At 47.4% G+C, this 20,776-nt stretch overlaps 1 protein-coding gene across 1 annotated transcript in view; it reads right to left on the reverse strand.

Moving 5' to 3' along the window:
- Positions 1–20,776, reverse strand: part of LOC144247979 (uncharacterized) — a 216,383-nt gene that overhangs the window by 179,223 nt on the left and 16,384 nt on the right. The gene's annotated exons all lie outside the window — the stretch shown is intronic.

Genomic DNA, 20,776 nt, shown 5'->3' on the forward strand with positions numbered 1-20,776 from the left:
TGAACCAGTGGTCTATTGTGATAGTGCAGATCCAAGGAGATCATTGTGACACTGAGAAACCTCTGGGAACCAAGGGGACACTCTGACACAGCAAGGCCTCGTGGAACCAAGGGTCCCTTGTTAAACTGTGTGGCCTCATGGAACCATGAGCCATTGTGACACAGCGTGGCCACACGGAGCCAAGGGGCCACTGTGACACTGCAGATCCAGGGAGACCATTGTGACTGAGGAACCTTATGGAACCAAGAGTCCATTGTTCCACTGTGGGGCTCTGTGGAACCAAGGGGAGCACAGTGACATTGCGTGGCCTCATGGAACAATGGAGACTATCCTGACACTTTGGGACCCACTGGAACACAGAGACCATTAGAGCATGGCAGGCCCTCGTGGAATCAAGGGGACTACAGTGAACACTGTCGGGGTCCATGGGATGAAGGGTCCATTCTGACTCCACGGGACAAAGGATGCCATTGTGACACTCTGGGGCATCATGGAACCAAAGGTCCCTTGTGACACAGCAGGGCCTCATGGAACCATGGAGGCCATTTTGACACTTTGAGGCCTGTGAAACCAAAGGGCCACTGTGGCACTTCAGGGCCTCTTGGAGCCAAAGGGACCATAGTGACACTGTGGGGCTCAGTGAAACCAATGGTCTGTTGTGACCCAGCAGGGCCTCATGGAACCATGGAGACCATTTCTACATTTTTAGGCCTTGTGAAACCAAAGGGCCTCTGTGGCACATCAGAGCCTCATGGAGCCAAGGGCTCTGGGCTTTCTTTCCAATGGAAAAGAACTGCCCTTCACATTCAAGCACCCATGGCCAAAATGGGATTCTCCCCTCAAAATTCCCAATATCCAGGGATTGCTCCCATCAAAAGCTGCCATTACAAACAAGTCTTTTTGACCTTGTCTTCCTGAGAGCTGGCTCTCACCTTGCTTCAAACACTGGGGATCTGTGCTTTTCTTCCTGTGGAAAAGTACCATCCCTTCTGCACAGGCAACCATGGCCAAAATTGACACTTTTCCTCCAAAATTCCCGATTTGCAAGGGTTCTCCCAGACAAAATCTGCCAGGACAGACAGCTCTGGCTGGCCTTGGCCTCTGGTGGTCACCTCCCGTTTCAAGGAAGCCTTGAGGAAAGTATTTGAACAGGTTTGACTGCTGCAACATCAATGAGCCTCTTGTCCTCTGAAAAACTCAGATGCTCTTCTGATCATATGTGTCTTTTCTTTCTCATTGTGTGTTATGCATGAAATATTATTTTCAGCTAAAAAATAGTATTCTTCTTACTTTACCAGTGTTTTCAGACACAAAACAGCTCATCTACATATGGATCCAGGTCACCTGTACAAGCAAACACAATGAAGAATGCAGCAGGAATGATTTGTCTCTGCTCCCATCTGTCACATCTCTGGAGCTGGAGGTGCAGCCCCAGACCTTGGGAGGGCTCAAGGGCTCACCAGCTCAGCTCCCACACAGAGAACTTGCCGACCATGTTCTGCTGGCCTTGGCCCCTGCCCGCTCAGCCAGGCTGAGATGGACACTGATGGTTTCTGTGCCAGGCTCTCCCAGCCCAGCCCAGCTCCCTGCCAGCTCTGCCAGCTGCCCTGAGCTCTGGGCAGCACCAAGGGCCTCTCCCCAGCACAGCCCAGCCGGCTCTGGCCCCACAGCTCTGCTCAGCCCAGGCTGCTCTGGGCACTGCCCCACGGCCTCAGCCCCTGCCAAGGGCACAGCAGCAGCTGCAGCTCAGCCAGGACTCAGCCCCACCATGGGGGAAGGGGCCTGGCCAAGGCCAAAGGAGCTCCCTGGCTGCCCTGCTCCCCTCTGCCTGAGGTGCTGAGAGCTCTGCAGCCCCTCCTGCCATCCCATCTGCCCAGGCCAGCACAAGAGCCCCGGCCCTGGGGCCCTCCAGAGCTGCTCCTGCTCCAGGCCCAGGGCCCATCCCAGAGCTGGGGCAGCCCCAAAGCTGAGCCCATTTCTGCTCATTGCTGCTCTGATGGGGATGAATCCTCAGCACCTTGGAGGTTGGTGATGAACTTTACTACTCCAGAGGCCTCTTCTTTCTTGAGCCCTTCAGTGTAGAAATTCAGTGACAAAGGCTCATTCATATTTCTTCCAAACACCCAAACAAAACAAGCCCATGGAAATAATTCAAGTCTTCAATTCTTCAGTGGTTAATTAGACAGATTGCAGAAGTGTATTCAAAGTCAAGCCACTATATTGAAAACAGTGCAGAGGGAATTGTTTTGTCCTGTTTACTTTTCCTATTTATAGATTGATATCATCAAACCCCAGTTGATATGGATCCCCAGCATCTCCTAATCCATTTTTACTAGGTATGAAAATCAAGATCCCTTGTTGCTGACAATCTGAAGAGGGTCCCACAGAGAGCCAGCTGGAGTAATGACACCCAAACCAATATGGCTTGATGTCATCCTCCTTTATTGTCTAATTTTTTCATGTCTTATTTTATGCCTTTATTGCCTTACATAATACAATAGCAAATTAACATTCATTGGTTAACATAATAAATGTAATCATATTATGTTAACCAATGAATATTTATTTGCTATTGTCACTTATTGATTGGCTGTTATTCTACAAGCATCTGATCAGGTTATAGTATGTGCCAGTTTTCATGTACTACTCAGCACCCAACATTGGCTATTGTGTTTGTACAAGGCTTATTCTCTTTCCAAGGATGTCCTAAGTACTTTAAAGTAACTAAAATAATTCAGTAATCTGCAGGCCAGGGTTGTCCAGCTCCTGCAAAGGAACAGCATCAAGGATAGCACGTCCTTGTTCCACGAGAAATTCCTCAACACCCTGTGGATCCAAGGATCCTTTGTGATCCTCCAGATCCTCATGGAACCAAGGGTGCATTGAGGCACAGCCAGGCCTTGTGGCAAGCAAAGAAACCTCTGTAAAATGCAGGGTAACTCACAGAACCAAGGAGTCCATTGTTAGAGAAAAAAACCTATGGAACCAAGGGTCCATGGTGACAAAGTGGGGCCTCATGGAAACAAGGGGTCACTGCGACACAGTGGGACTGCATGGGAGGAATTGTCCATTATGACAATGTGGATCCACAGAGACCGTGGTGACACGAAGGAACCTCATGGATCCAAAGGGCCATTGTGATGCTGAAGAACTTCATGGAACCCAGGGTCCATTGTGACACAATGGTCCCGCATTGGAGGAGAGGAACCATTGCTGACAGTAGAGAAACTCATGGAACCAAGGGACATGGACTCATGGGACCATTGTGACACAGCAGGGCCACATGGAACCAAGGAGACCAGTGACATTTAGGAAGCTCATGGAACCAAGGGTCCATTGTGACACTGCAGAAACAAGAAGACCATGGCTGACACTATGGAAGCTCATGGAACCAAGCAGCCATTGTGACACTGCAAGGTGTCGTTGAACCGGGGAGACCATTGTGACCCTAGAAAACCTGATGGCACTAAGAGTTTATTGTGACACAGCAGGGTCCCATGGAACCAGTTGTCCATTGTGACAACGCAGATCCGAGGAGACCATGGTGACACTACGGAAGCTCATGGAACCATGGGTCCATTGTGACAAAGCAAGGCCTCATGGAACCAAGGAGATCATTGTGACATCATGGAATCTCATGGAACCAAGGATCCATTGTTAGAATCCAGAGCCACGGAGACCATTGTGACACCATAGAATCTAGTGGACCCAAGTAGATCATTGTGACATCATGGAATCTCATGGAACCAGGGTTCCATTGTTACAGTCCAGAACCAAGGAGAGCATTGTGACATTGTGGAACCTCGTGGAACCAAGGGTCCATTGTTACAGACCAGAACAAAAGAGAATTGTGATATCGTGGAACACTGTAGAAGCAAGGGTTCATTGTTATACTCCAGAGCCATGGAGACCATTGTGGCATTAGGAAACTCATGGAACCAAGGGTCCATTGTTACAGTCCAGAACCAAGGAGACCATTGTGACAATGTGGAACCTTGTGGAACCAAGGGTCTGTTGTTACAGTCTGAAACCATGGAGACCATTGTGACATCATGGAACCTCGTGGAACCGAGGGTCTCTTGTTACAGTCTGGATCAAGGAGATCATTGTGACATCATGGAATCTCATGAAACCAAGGGTCCATTGTTACAGTGTGGAACCAAGGAGATCATTGTGACATCATGGAACCTCGTGGAACCAAGGGTCCATTGTTACAGTCTGGAACCAGGGAGACCATTGTGACATCATGGAACCTTGTGGAACCAAGGGTCTCCAGAATCAGGGACACCATTGTGACCGCACAGAACCTCACAGAACCAAGATTCCATTGCTATGCAGTGGGGCTTCATGGAACCAAGGAACCACTGTGACACAGCAGGGCTGCATGGAACCAATGGTCCATAGAGAGATTGCGTATCCAATAAGACCATGGTGATGCTGTGGTGTAGAAAAAATGAAAGGAGACAAGTCCATTCTATAATGTCAACAAGTCTCAGTTTATTACAAGCACGCATGTACAGTTATACCGGTTATAATGAAGCTCATGCATATTGCAAAACTTAGGCTCATCATTGGTGTATCAAAAACAGGTCAACCCTGCCTTTGGGGCTTTCTAAGCTTGCTTTGTTTTCCCTTACATTTATCTTTTTGCTGACCATTCTACTGTTGGGAACCAGCTTACCCAAGGACATAAGATATTGTTGCTACATCTGCTATTGCTGCACTGTGCAATTTTCAGCTACTGCTTCACTAACTGCACGTAGTCATGTCCTTTCTCACGAAGCCATTCATCCACAAAACTCTCCACACTGCACCAATGGTGGTGGGTTGTTTTCACTTCAGAACCAATGGATTTGGTCCTTGCGGAGCTCTGTATAAAAGAGCAGTGCATTTTGAATTAACCGGAGTTTACTCTCAACAGCCTTCTGAGTCAGAGCCTCTTAATTCCCGTCCTGCCTCAACAGCGACAAAGATCCTTCATGGCTGACAATCAATCACACTTTGTCCCTACCCCCTCCCCACCATTTCCCTCATCCACCCCCTGGCACTCAGAGCAGCTGAGGAATGGAGTCACATCCAGGGGTGTCCCCAGGGATCAGGGCTGGGGCCAGGTCAGTGAAATCTCTTTATTGCTGATCTGGACAAGGCCATCGAGGGCACCCTCAGTCAGTTCCAGGTGAGCCCAGGCTGGGTGGAGTGTGGCTGTGCTGGAGGGCAGGAAGCTCTGCAGAGGGATCTGGACAGGCTGGAGCCATGGGCCCAGGACAATGGGTTGAGGTTCACCAAGGCCAAAGGCCGGGTCCTGCCCTGGGCTCACAACCACCCCAAAATCCCTGGCCGTGCCCTGCCTCTGATCCCCACAGCCTGTCCTGTTTCCTTCATCCCTGCATTGCCAGGGACTTTCTGGGACAAGGGAGTTCTGCTCTGGGGATGGAGGGAGCTCCAAGTACCACGACTGGAGTGGGAACCACAAATCATCAGGTTTGTGTCCTTTGGGAGTCAGGAACTGGTGAGACTCAGAGGCACAGAAAGTTTCTCTTCATGGCCAACAGACCATGGTAGAACAGGACACAATTTAATAACAATCACGCTCTTCCCTATGTGCAACATCCCAGCAGCATCTGATGAGTCCACCATCCACAAGTGATTTCCATACTAAAACTGATTTTAGACTTACATGGTTCTCTGATAGATATAAACACAGTTAAGTTCTTGCATCAGGATGCTCATCCTGGAGTGGGGGCAAAAGAGCTCAAACAATTCATGATTTGCAAAGCTGTCAGTGGTTGATGGAGAAGGGAGGTCAGGCTGCTTTTGGTGTTGAGGAAATGCTGAAACAAATCTGATTCATTTCATCATCTTCTGTCCTGGCTGATCTCCCCTGTTTCCCCTTCCACCCATTGGCTTTTGTCTCCCACCAGGCCCCCGGTGAAGAGCCTGGCTCTGTGTTCTCCATCTCCTCCTTGCTGGCACTGCCAGGCTGGGATGAGGAGCCCCTCAGCCTTCCCTGCTCCGGGCTGGACAATCCCAGTTCCCTCAGCCTCTGCTCACAGCCCAAGGGCTCCAGCCCCACCTTGGAGGCCCTTCCCTAGCCCTGCTCCAGCTGCCAGACATCTTTCCTGCCCTGGGCAACTCAACTCAGGCCACAGGGACTTGGATAATCCACATCCTTGATGTCCTGGTCAAACAGCCCTGGCCCCTTGTCCCCATGTCAGGCTCTGGGGTGGATCCTATGGAACATCCTTGGGTGGAGCCTGTGGCTCCAGGGGGACTGGGAGGATACCGGGGAACAGGGACTCCGCTGGGCATGAACAGCATTGGACTTGTTGGGAGAAACTGTGAGGGGGGGCTGGGGTGGAGTGACCAACCCAGTGACCTCACAGAGCCCTCCTGGGATGTCACAAAGCCCCTCTGGGATGTCTCAGCCTGCTCTGAGATGTCACAGCCAGATCTCTAATGTCACACAGCTGGTCTCTGATGTCACTCTGTGATATCATAGTCTGCTGTTATGTCACAGCCTGTTATCTGATGTCACACAGACAGTCAATGATGCTTTAGTTGCTTGATGTCCACTCTGTGATGTCACAGTCCACTCTGTGACCTCATGTCACCAGATGATGAATTGTCTCCACCAGGTGAGCTGACAACTGGAGCTTGTTCTCCAACTCCCCAGGCCTATGGAAACCACACAATGCCAACTGTGGGAGAAGGGGAACTGGAAGTTCACCAGCCTCAGTGTCCTGCCAGCTCAGCCAGGCCCACGGGAACATTGGGGTCCATGACCACCAGGGACCACCAGGGAAGATCCCCAGGACAGAAGACAGCATGGGTAATGGGGAGAGGAAATATGTTAATGATTCTGGAAAAATGATTATCAGATGTGTGTTTAGTCCAGGACAATCAATGAATATGTGTGCAAAATACAGAACATGAACAGAAACTTTCCTGTACTCAGCAAGCTCGGCTTTGGGAGGAGCTATCCCCCGTGCATCCGGCTGAATAAAGAATGCTGCTTCTTAATGCTGCACTGGTGTTAAGGAGTTTTCTGTTTTACCCAATTTTTGTAACACTCCACTCCCAAGGAATGCTCTGTCTCCTGCTGCTCACAAACAGAGAAGGGCTGGAGGCAGATGTGGGGCTCAGAGGCTGCCTGGGGCACAGGGACCATGAAATAATCAAGTTTTCAATGATCTGTGAAAGAAGGAGGGACAGCAACAAAACTTCCACACTGGAATTAGGAAGGGCAGTCTTTGGCCTATTTAGGATGCTGACTTGAGGAGTACCAAATCAGGTACCGATATTTTTAAGGGAAAAAGCCCTTAAAAACAAAGGGGTCAGGAACAAAGGGCACATTTTGAGAAAGTAATCTTAAGGGGGAAGGAGCAGCCTGTCCCAGTGTGGCAAAAGATGAGCTGGTGAGGAAAATGACTGCCCTGACTGCCCATGGAGCTTTTGTGGGAACTCAGGGGAAAGAAGAGGGTGCATTAACTTTGGACAGAAGGTCAGGCAACTTAGCAAGCGTTTAAGGATGTTGTTAGGTCATGCAGGAAAAAAGAGGAAAGAGTTAAAATCTCAATAATAGATTAACCTGGCCACTTCTGTGAAAAATATTAGAAAACTTTTCTACAAATAACTCAGTTGCAATTTATGGGATAATGAGAACCTCCACTCTTTATTGGATGCAGTGGAAAATATAGTAGTATGGAGAGTTTTGTGGAAGAATGGCTTCGTGAGAAAGGACATGACTACGTGCAGTTAGTGAAGCAGTAGCTGAAAATTGCACAGTGCAGCAATAGCAGATGTAGCAATAATATCTTATGTCCTTGGCTAAGCTGGTTCTCAACAGTAGAATGTTCAGCAAAAAAGATAAATGTAAGGGAAGACAAAGCAAGCTTAGAAAGCTCCAAAGGCGGGATTGACCTGTTTTCCATACACCAATGATGAGCTTAAATTTTGCAATATGCATGAGCTTCATTATAACGGGTATAACTATACATGTGTGCTTGAAATAAACTGAGACTTGTTGACATTATAGAATGGACTTGTCTCCCGTCATTTTTTCCACAAAATGGTGACCCGATCGACGTGATAGGCGCCACGGTGGAGTGACGAAAAAGGGTTCGGGTCCTGATGCAGCCAGGACGGCAAAAGTGCTGAATTGAAATAGAGTGCACCGTGCCCCAGGTGACTGCAGAGGCAAGCCTGGCCGATACGTGCTGCCGACGACCTCGGAGGGCTGCAACAGCGCTGACAATATAGGTATGGAGAGGCAAGAAGCATATGATTTATTTACTGCATTCTTGCAGAAAAGGCAGATTAAAGGCATTGATTTGCAAAAAGATCTGCCAGGGTTATTAACATATGGGTATTCTAAGGGGTTCTTTGTAAATCCTCATACAGTACATGAGTTGTCTGAGTGGCGTAAGTTTGGGGATAAACTATGGGAGGAAGTTTTAGATGATGATAAGACAGCTAAAAAGTTGGGAAAGTGGTGGAAGATAGTTCACAATGAATTATTACAACATCAGGCAGAAAAGAAAGCTGCCGAGCAGAGAACTTCAGCACTAGAGAAAAATAGAGGTTTTAACGGGGAGGATTGGTTGCCTGGTGTTTCCATGCCACCTGCTGTGTCTACAGTGGAGTTACCTCCCTTGTGACCTGTGCCTGAGGACACGGAAACAGAGTTGCGTTGTGAGCCCACGGCTCCTCCAGCCCCCTCAGAACAGAAATCGACAGTTCGTCAAAGTTTGTCTGCCAGTAAGCCGACCCCTAGGGCAGAGTCTGACCTAACGGAGGCTCTGGCCAGGGAACGGAGGGAAGTTTGGGCGACTTTGGCAAGAGAGGAGCTGGACAAAGGAGATGGGCAGGCTTTGGAACTAGCAACAGAACTGGCTTGTCCTGTAATTTTTCAGCAGCAGGCAGGCGGGGGGTTAACAGCTCAGATTACACCGTTAGATTGGAAGTTGTTGTCACAGTTGCGAGCTACAGTGAGTCAATTTGGAGTTACTAGTGAACCGGCTAGGCAGATATTGGATTATGTTTGGAGTACTAATATATTGCTACCAGGAGATTGTAGAAGTCTTGCTAAGCTTATTTTCTCGCCACATCAGAGGCTTTTGTTTGGTGCACACTGGCAGGCAGAAGTTAATGAAGCTGTAGCTATACAAAGACAGCCTGGAGATCCTCTTCATGGAGTAACTATGGATGAATTGATGGGCTTAGGACCATATTTTCGCACTGAGGCACAAGCTATGCTAGGACCTGAGAAGTGTCGAGAGGCAATGCGACTAGCTCGAAGGGCTATAGATAAGGTGAAAGACCCAGGAGGTTTGCCAGCGTATATGGGAATTAAACAAGGAAGGGATGAGACTTTTGGAGCATTTATTGATAAGGCAGCGGCAGCAATAGAGAGAGCTGGAGTGCCTGAGTTTATGTGTGGATCATTGTTGAAGCAGTGTGCTTTGCAAAATTGTAATGCTTCTACAAGAAGTGTGTTAAACACATTAGGAGCTAATTGGACTATAGAAGATGCATTAGAGAGGATGGCTACTATACCAACGGGGCAGCAGGCATTTTTAGTTGAGGCTATTAAAGAGCTGGGAGAGGGATTAAAAGAGCAGGCAAAAGCTTCACAGACACAAATGTTAGCTTCACAGACACAAGTGTTAGCTGCTCTTGCACCCCTCCAAGCGTCAGTAGCAACCCAGGGAAATGTTTACGGCAGTCGTATGAGATGTTTTCGATGTGGAGGGACAGGACACGTTCGGCGAGAATGCTCTGCTGCTGGAATATGGTGTCCTAAGTGCAAATCGGATACTCATAACATTGCTGCCTGTAAGAGGAGACCGGGAAACGCCCGAAACAGCGCGAACAAGAGCAGCCGCACTCCGACACAAATAGCTGCTCCAGCCTTTCCAGCAGCGACACCTTGCGTCCAGCCACAAGAGGGAGCCTCGGGATGGACTTGGCAGCCGCAGTAGAAGTGACTTTAATGACACCACAGCCGCAGAAGGTCCCCACTGGAGTTAATGGACCTATTATAATCGAGGGCAGGACAATGGGAGCTTTGTTATTGGGAAGATCATCGGCCTCTATGCTTGGATTATTTGTGCTGCCTGGTGTCATTGATGCAGACTATACTGGTGATGATTATGGTTCATACTCCATTTCCTCCTATTCGGATTAATAAAGGACAAAGGATTGCTCAATTGGTTCCTCTAGAGCAAGTTACTAAGGCTGTATCCTCACGGAAAAGCCGTGGAGGAGATGGATTTGGATCTACAGGAGGTTTGACTCTATTAACTTTGGATCTGAATGACAGACCAAGAAAGGAGGTTTTGTTGGAATATAAGGGACAAAAATGTATGCTTACAGGTTTGCTGGACACGGGTGCTGATTCAAGTATTATTGCACCACAGTGTTGGCCTGCACATTGGCCTTTACAGCCAGCTGCTACAGCAGTAACAGGAGTTGGAGGTTTAACTCTTGCAAGTCGCTCGCCATCTCTTACTGTCTCAATAGATGGCAAAATTATAAAGGCAATATTTTCTGATGTTCAGTTACCACCTACGGTGCAATGCCTAATTGGGCGAGACATTTTAACACAGTTAGGGGTTGTCCTGACAAATGAGCACCCTTTGGGATAATAGCCATTGCTTGGACTTTCCCGATTCCCATAATTTGGAAAAGTGATGAGCCTATATGGGTAAAGCAATGGCCTTTAAAAAGGGAAAGTCTGCAACATGCTCATGCCTTGGTCACTGAACAATATCAACAAGGGCATCTGAAATTATCTACAAGTCCTTGGAATACCCCTATCTTTGTGATAAAGAAAAAGTCAGGGAAATATCGCTTGCTGCATGACTTGCGGGAGGTTAATAAACAGATGGAGCCAATGGGTGCACTACAGCCAGGTCTGCCTAATCCAGCAATGTTACCTGAAGGATGGCCTCTATTGATAATAGATCTCAAAGATTGTTTTTTCACAATTGCTTTGCATGACAGGGATACAAAGCGCTTTGCATTTACTTTGCCAGCTCTGAACAGAGAAGGTCCAGATCAACGATTTGAATGGACGGTTTTGCCTCAGGGTATGCGTAACAGCCCTACTTTATGTCAACTTTATGTAGATTCTGCATTACAACCATTGAGGCAACAGTGGCCACAAGCTATCATTTATCACTATATGGATGATATTTTGATTGCTCAGCCTAAGTCATTTACAAGTCAACAGGTTAAACATGTACAAAACTTGCTGGGACGTTTTAAGCTTGTTGTGGCCCCAGAGAAAATACAGTTAACTTCTCCTTGGAAATACTTGGGATGGACATTGTCTCAAAGTTTGGTAACACCTCAGAAATTAGAACTGAAAACACAGATTGTTACTTTAAATGATGCTCAGAAATTATTAGGTGATTTACAATGGCTTAAACCTATAGTGGGCCTTCCAAATGAACTGTTAGATTCTCTTAGACCCTTATTGAAGGGCACAGACCCAACAGCACCAGTGATCCTTAATCCTCAGCAGAAAAGAACTCTTCAGCAAATTACAGACTGTGTGGTTCAGGGTCGTGTACATCGGCGAATACTGGGAATCCCGCTTAATCTCACTATATGGTGTGGTGAAAAACATTTGCTGGGAGCTTTAACACAGCTAGAAACAAAAACGGGGGAGATAAGGGTGTTGGAATGGCTATCCCCTCCACTTCAGCAAACAAAAACTTTAATTCAAAAAATTGAACTGTTAGCAGCTTTGATAAAACGGGGTCGTGAGAGAATTTTGCAGGTTGATGGGCGAGAGCCTGAACTAATACAGATTCCTATGAAAAAGGACTCTTTACAATGGTATTTGGTCAATAGTGAAGAATTGCAAGAAGCTCTGCTAGGAATAGGAGGTGCTGTCATAACTGAAAGTATTAAAAATCCTCCATTACAGTGGATTGGAAAATTGAGTTGGATGGTTCGGCCACAGCGAGAAAAGGAGCCGATTCCTGGTGCAATAACGGCATACACAGATGCAGGGAAGAGGTCAAGAACAGCAGCAATTACATGGCAGGAGCAGGGAGTCTGGAATCATGAAATTCTTACTGCAGATGACTCAGATACCCTTCAGACCTTGGAGTTAGCAGCTGTGGTATGGGCTCTAACAGTCCTGAAGGGGCCTTTGAATATTGTTACAGATTCCTTGTATGTAGTTGGTGTCGTGGAAAGAATAGAGGACGCTGCTATCAAGGAAGTACGAAATCAGAGACTATTTGAACTGTTCATACAACTTCAAAAAGCAGTAAAAATCCGAGAACATCCTTATGCTATCATTCATATAAGAAGTCACAAATGGGAAATTGGTTTAGGAGAGGGTAATGCTCGGGCAGATAAGCTCGTCACAGTGACTCAATCTTCTCCTTTATCAGGGCAAATGCTTGCTAGGGAGGCACATTCTATGTTTCATCAGAACGCAAAAGGGTTACAACGGGAGTTTGGAATATCCCATGCAGATGCCACTGCTATAGTGAGAGCTTGTCCTACCTGTAGTCATCATAATGGGGGTCATGGCATGGGATGGGGAGTTAACCCACGAGGTCTTTCATCTAATGAACTCTGGCAGATGGATGTTACTCATGTAAATAGTTTTGGTCGCTTGAAATATGTTCATGTTACTATAGATACATATAGTAAATACATCTGGGCAACAGCTCAAGCTGGAGAAAAAGCATTACATGTTATAAGGCATTTGTGTAGTTGTTTTGCAGTAATGGGAGTGCCAAAGCAGATTAAGACAGACAATGGTCCTGCATACATTGGTGGCAGGGTGAATAGATTTTTAAAATCATGGGGAATTAAGCACATTACAGGAATAGCACATTCTCCCACTGGACAAGCAATTGTAGAAAGGGCAAATGGAACTTTGAAGAGATATCTGGAAAAACATAGAGAGATTGGAGATGTTCAGGAAAGATTAATGAAAGTGCTCTTTGTTCTTAATCATTTGTGTGTATTTGGGGATTCAGAGGCACCACCTGCAATGGTTCATTATGGTCAAAAAGAAATGAGAGAAAGGGGCAAAGAAGTATGGGTCAGGTATAGGGACCCTAAAACAGGTATTTGGCAGAACCCAGCAAAGGTCCTATATTGGGGAAGGGGATATCTTTGTGTTTCCACCCCTACAGGTTCACTCTGGGTGCCAGCAAAGTGGACTAAACCAGCTCTGGATGAGTCGTCTCTTAGCTCGCCTGACGGATCAGGACCAGAGGAGAATTGAAGAGAAGCTGATTCGCACAGTGGGACCTATTCTTCAAGAGATAAGAGGACTTTCCCCAGTGATTGATCAACTTTTGCCTTCAGAGTTAACTTTTACAGCAATTGTTACAGCTATTGAGGCTTTACAGACTGTTCATATTCCAGGACCAAAGAATCCTGAGTGTCTTAGTTGTGGGAATTTTAATTGTAACAGTTGGATTGCTTTTGTTTGTGGGGGTTGTGGAAAAACATACTGGGAAGATCAAGTATTTTTAAAACGACATTTTTGGTGTAAACATTGTGACTTTCAAAAACGAGGAGATTCTTGGCAGAGAGATTTAATACGGGATACAGGCTTAGGAGTTGCTATAGCTTTACAGTTATTTGAAGCACCAGAACAAAAGATATTAGCTTTTTATAGGTGGGAAGCAGAACACGCTTGTGATAGATTAATTAAGCAAGCAAATTCAAAAGTTTTATCAACAAGGTGTCAAAAGCAAGTGAAGGTATCTATAAGATCTTATTTAGGAAAACCAGTAGTAGGAAATCCAGACATAGAATTAGATAAGCTTATTAAATATGTGCAGACATTAAAATTAAAATCCAAGCAGAAGAAATCATGAGAGCGATAAGGTGGATAATCTATCTTGTTCTTTTGACTAATCTTTGTCATGGACTAATAGAATTTAATCAGCCCAGAGAAAATATTTGGGTAACCTTGGCTAACATGACTAATCAAAGTTCACTATGCCTTAGCTTGGGAGGAGTGACAAATCCATTTCGTACCTGCCTAACAGGTGTTCCTGTCTGGAGACCAGAGGAATTTTGTGGGTTGATAAGGAATCCGACGCTTTGCAAGAATTTTGCAAAGGTGAAAGGGCCAGACAAGAATATTGATTACACAGAAGCTCAACGAGATGGCTATAGGCAATGTTTGTTGATACTGTCACTTAAAGAAACATTGCAATCTCCACCAGAGGAATTAGATCTCTTTGGAAGTGCTAATGCTAGTTTAGGGAATGCTTCAACAGGAGGATGGTTTAGCTTTGTTCCATTGAATTTGCAGAGTGTAAATAATCCAAGAAACAAATGGGCTTCTCTGGACTCTTCACTGGATTCAGAAAGGGTATCATCTCAGTTATATTCCAACTGTGATGGTTCCAAGATAACGAAACCCTTAAGGTTGCCAAAGGGTGTGTTTTTGATTTGTGGAGATAGAGCTTGGAATGGAATACCGGTAAAACCACAAGGGGGACCCTGTTACCTAGGAAAACTAGCACTGTTCCATCCTAATATATCCTTGCTAATGCAATGGGACAGGCTAGGGAAGACAAGGAAGAGGCGTGATGTGCATGACTTAAAATGTGATCAGGTTGGACAACCTCAATTTTGGAGTACTTTAAAACAGGTAATAGTGGCAACCCTGTTACCAGGAGGAGCTGCCAAAAAGGCTATGGTGTTAGCTGAACAATTGGGATGCTGGACTAAAGATGAACTTAACAAAACATCGGAGGTTTTATCTATGCTTGCTATGGATGTACAAAGTGTAAATCATGCTGTACTGCAGAACAGAGCAGCCATTGATTTTTTGTTGTTAGCCCAGGGACATGGATGTGAGGAATTTGAAGGAATGTGTTGCATGAATCTCTCTGATCATTCTGTATCAATACATGCTAGGATTAAAGAACTACAACAGGGCCTTCATCAATTAAAAGAAGAAGATGGTCTAGGGATAGAAGAATGGCTTAAAAGTTTAGGGATTGGTCCTTGGCTAAGAACTTTTATCATGTATGCAGTGGGAATCTTGATTGTTGTTTTACTACTCTTGCTGATTTTGCCCTGCCTGTTTAACTGTCTTCAGAAGCTGGTGGAACGCATGGTTCAAAAGATGTGGACAACTAACTTAATGGTCCAAAACAAAAACGGGGGAAATATGGAGAGTTTTGTGGAAGAATGGCTTCGTGAGAAAGGACATGACTACGTGCAGTTAGTGAAGCAGTAGCTGAAAATTGCACAGTGCAGCAATAGCAGATGTAGCAATAATATCTTATGTCCTTGGCTAAGCTGGTTCTCAACAGTAGAATGTTCAGCAAAAAAGATAAATGTAAGGGAAGACAAAGCAAGCTTAGAAAGCTCCAAAGGCGGGATTGACCTGTTTTCCATACACCAATGATGAGCTTAAATTTTGCAATATGCATGAGCTTCATTATAACGGGTATAACTATACATGTGTGCTTGAAATAAACTGAGACTTGTTGACATTATAGAATGGACTTGTCTCCCGTCATTTTTTCCACATAGTAGCTAAAGATAAGGAATAGGCCAAGCTCCTTAACATCTTGTTTCTTTTAATTTTCAATATTAGGATAGGCTGTTCTCAGGACAAGAGCTCTCCTGAGCTGGTAGATGGGCACAGGAAGCAGAACAGCCCCCTGTAATCCAGGAGGAAGCAGCTGGTGACCTGCTGAGCCACTCAAATGCTCACAGGTGTCTCTGGGAGCAGATGGGATCCATCCTAGAGGGATGAGGGGGCTGGTGGATGAGCTCCCCAAGCTGCTCCCCATCATTTACCATCAGTGCTGGCTCAGCAGGGAGGTCCCAGAGCACTGGAGGTGCCAGTGTGAGCCCATCCCCAAGAAGGGCTGGAAGGAGGATCTGGGGAGCTCCAGGCCTGTCAGCCTGACCTCGGTGTCTGGGAAGGTTATGGAACAGATCACCTTGAGAGCCACCACAGGGCACCCACAGGATGGCCGAGGGGTCAGAGCCAGCCAGCGTGGATTTAAGAGGAGCAGGTCCTGCCTGAGCAATCTGATCTCCTTTTATAACCAGGTGACCCACCTGTGGATGTGGGAAAGGCTGTGGATGTGTCCATCTGGACTTCAGCAAAGCCTTGGACACTGTCTCTGACAGCATTCCCTGGAAAAGCTGCCGCCCACGGCTTGGGCAGGTTCCCTCCTGGCTGGGAGATGGAAGAGCTGGCTGGAAGCTGGGCCCAGAGAGGGGTGGGGATGGTGCTGCACCCAGCTGGTGTCCAGTCCCTGGTGCTGTCCCCCAGGGATCTGTGTTGGGCCCAGTCCTGTTTAACATCTTCACCGATGATCTGGGTGAGGGGATCGAGCCCACCATCCCCAAATTTGCAGGTGACACCAAGCTGGGTGTGAGTGTGGATCTGCTGGAGGGCAGGACAAGAAGACACAGCCTCATGCTGCAGCAGGGGAGGTTTAGGCTGGGCAAGAGGAAGAAGTTCTTCACAAAAAGGGTGAGTGGGCATTGGAATGGGCAGGCCAGGGGGGAGGTGGCAGAGTCACTGTCCCTCTCCAGTGGCACTCAGTGGCATGTCTGGGTGACAAGGCGGTATTAGGGCATTGGTTGGACTTGATGATTCCAAAGGTCTTTTCCAGCCTATTTGATTCTGTCATTCTGTGATGATTGGGACACTCTGGGGCCATTGTGACACTGCAGGGCCTCGTGGAACTAAGAGGACCATGGTGACACTGCAGCCCCATAGAACCAGGGCTCCATTGTGGTGCTCTGGGGCCCAATGGAACCAGGGAGTCCCCGTGACACTGGGTCCTGGTGGAACCACAGAGGCCATGGTGACACTGTGTGGCCTCGTGGAAACAAGGAGTCAATTGTGACACTGAGGGAACTTGTGGAAGCACAGAGAGCATTGTGACAGTGTGGGACCTCATGTGACCATGGGGCCTTTGTGGCACCCTGGGGCCCCATGGAACCAAGGGGCCCCTGTGAAACTGCAGCACCAATGAGAACATTGTGACACTGTGAAGCCCCATGGAACCAAGGAGTCCATTGTCACATTTTGAGGCCCCATGGAACCAAGGAGACCAGTGTGACAGTGTAGGGCCTGGTGTAACCAAAGGGACATTGTGACACTCAGGGGCCCCTTGGAACCAAGGACATCTTTGCAGGTGACACCAAGGTGGATGTGAGTGTTGATCTGCTGGAGGGTAGGAGGGCTCTGCAGAGGGGCCTGGACAGGCTGGATCCAGGGCCCAAATCCAACAAGGTGAGGTTTAACAAGTCCAAGTGCCGGGTCCTGTGCTTTGTCCACAATAACCCCTGCACCGCTGTAGGCTGGGGATGGTGTGGCTGGACAGTGCCCAGGCAGAAAGGGACCTGGGGGCACTGGTCGACAGCAGGCTGGACATGAGCCAGCAGTGTGCCCAGGTGGCCAAGAAGGCCAATGGCTCCTGGCCTGGATCAGGAATGATGTGGCCAGCAGGAGCAGGGTGGTCATTCTTCCCCTGTACTTGGCACTGGTGTACTTGGCATTCCTCCCCTGTCCTGGCACTGTTCCTCAAGTGCTGTGTCCAGTTCTGGGACGCCCAGTTTGGGGAGGACATGGAGGGGCTGGAGCATGTCCAGAGAAGGGCAACAAGGCTGGTGAGGGGTCTGGAACACAAGTCCTGTGAGGAACGACTGAGGGAGCTGGGGTTGTTTAGCCTGGAGAAGAGGACACTCAGAGGTGACCTTATCACTGTCTACACTCCCTGAAAGGTGGTTGCAGTCAGGTGGGTGTCGGTCTCTTTCTCCTCACAGCAAGTGACTGAACAAGAGGACACAGTCCTAAGCTACACCAAGGAAAATTTAGGTTGGATATTAGGAAAAAGTTTTTTATGGAAGGGGTGATAAAGTACTGGAATAGTCTGTCCAGGGAGGTGGTGGAGTCATCATCATGAGATGTGTTTAAAAAAAAGACTGTATGTTGCACTCAGTGCCATAGTTTTGCTAAGGTGGTGTTAGTATGTGGGTTGGACTTATGACCTTAAAGGTCTCTTCCAACCCAGTAATTCTGTGATTCTGTGATTGTGTGACATCACAGACCAGGTTGTGACATCATATAGTCAAGAGTGATATCACTGGTCTATTATGTGACATCAGAAAGCAGGATGGGACATCACAGGATGCCTTTATGACATCCCAGAGCAGGCTGTGAGGTCAGAGTGTGTGCTGTGACATTATAGGGTGGCTGTGTTACATCACAGAAGGTGTTGTGACATCACAGGGTAGGTCTGTGAGCACACAGAGGTGCTGTGTGACTTGATAAGTGAGTTCTGCCATCGCAGAGCAGGCTGTGACATCATAGAGCAGGCTGTGACATCACAGAGGAGGTTGTGATGTCACAAAGTCGGCTGTGCCATTACAGGCTGGCTGTGTGACATCACAGACTGGCTGTGAGGCCACAGAGAAGACACTGCCATCGTAGATAAGGGCTCTGTGACATCACAGAGCAGCTGTGTGATGTCACAGAGAAGGCTGAGACAATACAGAGTGGGCTGTGACATCACAGAGCTGACTGTGACATCACAGAGCAGGCTGTGACATCACAGCGAGGCTGCATAACATCACACAAGTAGCTGTGCCATCAGAGAGCTGGATGTGACATCACAGGGTGTCTGTGACACCACAGGCTGGGATGTGACATCACAGGACAGATTTTGGGACATCACAGAGCAGACTGGGACCTCAAAGAGCAGGCTGTGACATGACAGGGAATCTGTGTGAAATCACAGGTGGCCTGTTACATCTCAGAGCGGGTTGTGAGACATCACAGGGGCTGTGTGACATCACAGGGGAAATATTACATCAGAGGGCCTGTGTGACATCACAGGGGCTGTGTGACATCACAGTGGAAATATGACATCAGAGGGCCTGTGTGACATCACAGGGGCTGTGTGACATCATAGGGGAAATATGACATCAGAGGGCCTTTGTGACATCACCGGGGCTGTGTGACATCACAGGGACACACTGAAGTCACTGGGGAGGTCACTCTGCCCCAACCCCCCTCACAGGTCCCCCCAGAGAAGTCCAACGCTGCTCGTGCACAGTGGGGTCCCCTGTCCCCCCAGTCCCCCCACCTCCGGCGCCGCAGCCTCCCCCAGAGGATGTTCCACGAGATCGACCCCAGAGCCTGACACGGGGACGGGGGCTGGAGCCATGGGGGGTGGGACAGGGGGACAGGGACCCCCCGGCAGCGTCCCCGTGTCCCCCAGGGCCAGAGCCTGGGCCAGGGCTCCTTCACCCTGTGACCAACGAGGGCTTGAGAGCGCTGAAAAATTCCCCAGCAAAAACCAGATTTAATATTCAAGTGACAGCAGCACAAAGTTCCTTGGCAAGAGTCACTCTGCTCCTGACTGGACACTTCAGGCACAAAAATGGAAACAAAGTGTTATAAACGAGCACAATAGGCTGTTAAATCCAATTAAAAGGATTTATTAATAGCAGAAAGCGAAAGCAAACCAGCGCGCGCTGGGCGGCAGTTGGTTCAACTACCGCGCCTAGCTCCCCGTTTCCCCCCCACTTATTGGGTTGTCTCTTCCGGGTGTGTGACGCTCTGGTGACGCTCCAGTGTCTCTTCTGCGCAGGCGCACCCTGTTGTTAGGTGGTCGTTCTCTGCCTCTTGGTGGCGCCAGTGGTCTTCTTTAAGGTTGTCTCTGCGACCTGGAAATTCCCTCAAAAACAAGAAATGTTATCTCGAGGCACGTTTACATGTTTTGCCAAGTCTGTAACGGAACTATCCTTGAAACATATCTATTTGCTTAGGTGTTTGGGTGTCTAGTAGCAGCCTTTTCAAAACAGTTCTAACTCCCTAAAAACTTCGTAACGAAGTCAACCTTGAAAGATAGTCACTGGAATGCATGACATAGACACTGGAATGCATGAGATAGACACTGGAATGCCTGACAAGATGAGAACATGTTCAGACAAGTACAAGCTCTAATTAAAACTCTATTCTATGAATATGAGAGACTCTATATGAACAAAAAGGCCTTATTTTCCTAACAATATCCCCCCTTTTTATTTTAACCTTCTTTTTGTTCATTAAAGCGTTCTAACTCTTTCTTGCTTAACTCTAAATACTCTTCAGTCTCTACTTCGCTAAGTGGCTCATACTTTGGCTTTACTATCATTAAATGTGCAGCTTCTAACCTATTTTTCACTAGGGTAATAAGTTTGCTAAGGATACATGGTCCAAAAGTAAGTATTAGAATTAGTAAAATTACTGGTCCCGCAAGGGTGGATAATAGAGTGGTCAGCCAGGGAGAATATGTAAACCAGGATTCATACCAACTTTTCTGGGATTCTCTTTCTCTTTTTCGTTGTTCTATTTGTTTGCGTAATTCAGCCATCGTGTCCTTTACAATACCTGTGTGGTCTACATAAGCGCAACATTCTTCTTGTAAAGCAACACATAGTCCCCCTTGCTGTAAGAACAACAAATCTAATCCCCTTCGGTTTTGGAGGACTACCTCAGAAAGGGATTTTACTGATTTAACTAGTTCACTTATGGCTTTATCTATTCTACTTAGATCTTCATCTACAGATGTGCGCAGAGCTTTCATACCTTGGGTTTGACTTACTAGGGAAGCGACCCCTGTTCCGACTCCCGCTCCCCCTATGCTGAGCAAGATTGCTACCGTTAGTGCTGTAAGTGGTTCTCTCTTAACTAAGTAGTGTTCAGGGGTTTGTTGATGTTCTAACACGTATTCTTTTGGGTGGTATACGATTCTGGGGA

This window comes from Lonchura striata, chromosome 33, assembly GCF_050655825.1.
Source record: "Lonchura striata isolate lonStrDom1 chromosome 33, ASM5065582v1, whole genome shotgun sequence".
Classification (NCBI taxonomy): Eukaryota; Metazoa; Chordata; class Aves; order Passeriformes; family Estrildidae; genus Lonchura; species Lonchura striata.